Raw genomic sequence first — 328 nt, 5'->3', positions numbered from 1 at the left:
AAGGAGAGGAGCAAAGGGGGGGAGGGGGGAAGGGTTTGTGCAGGGAGAAGGGTGCAACAATGAATGAATGGAATTAAAAAAAAAAGAAAAGAAAAGAAATGGATAGGCAATCTCCTCAGAATTGTGATTTACTGCCTCTGCAAACCCATTAGAGGGTCAGCTATGAGCTGGTTCTGACTCAAAAGGGCACAACAACAACAATTTTGGCATTTAAATAAAATCATAGCAAAGTTTAAATGAAAAGTGAATTACTATCACCATGACTTTTTCTTCATGTATATATTATTGGCTTCTAGGAGTCACTATTTGTCCCCATTCTTTGTTCAAT

Source organism: Elephantulus edwardii, unplaced genomic scaffold (assembly GCF_000299155.1).
Source record: "Elephantulus edwardii isolate Elephantulus edwardi_28Jun2011 unplaced genomic scaffold, EleEdw1.0 scaffold00028, whole genome shotgun sequence".
NCBI lineage: Eukaryota > Metazoa > Chordata > Mammalia > Macroscelidea > Macroscelididae > Elephantulus > Elephantulus edwardii.
Note: the sequence above shows the minus strand (reverse complement) of the source record.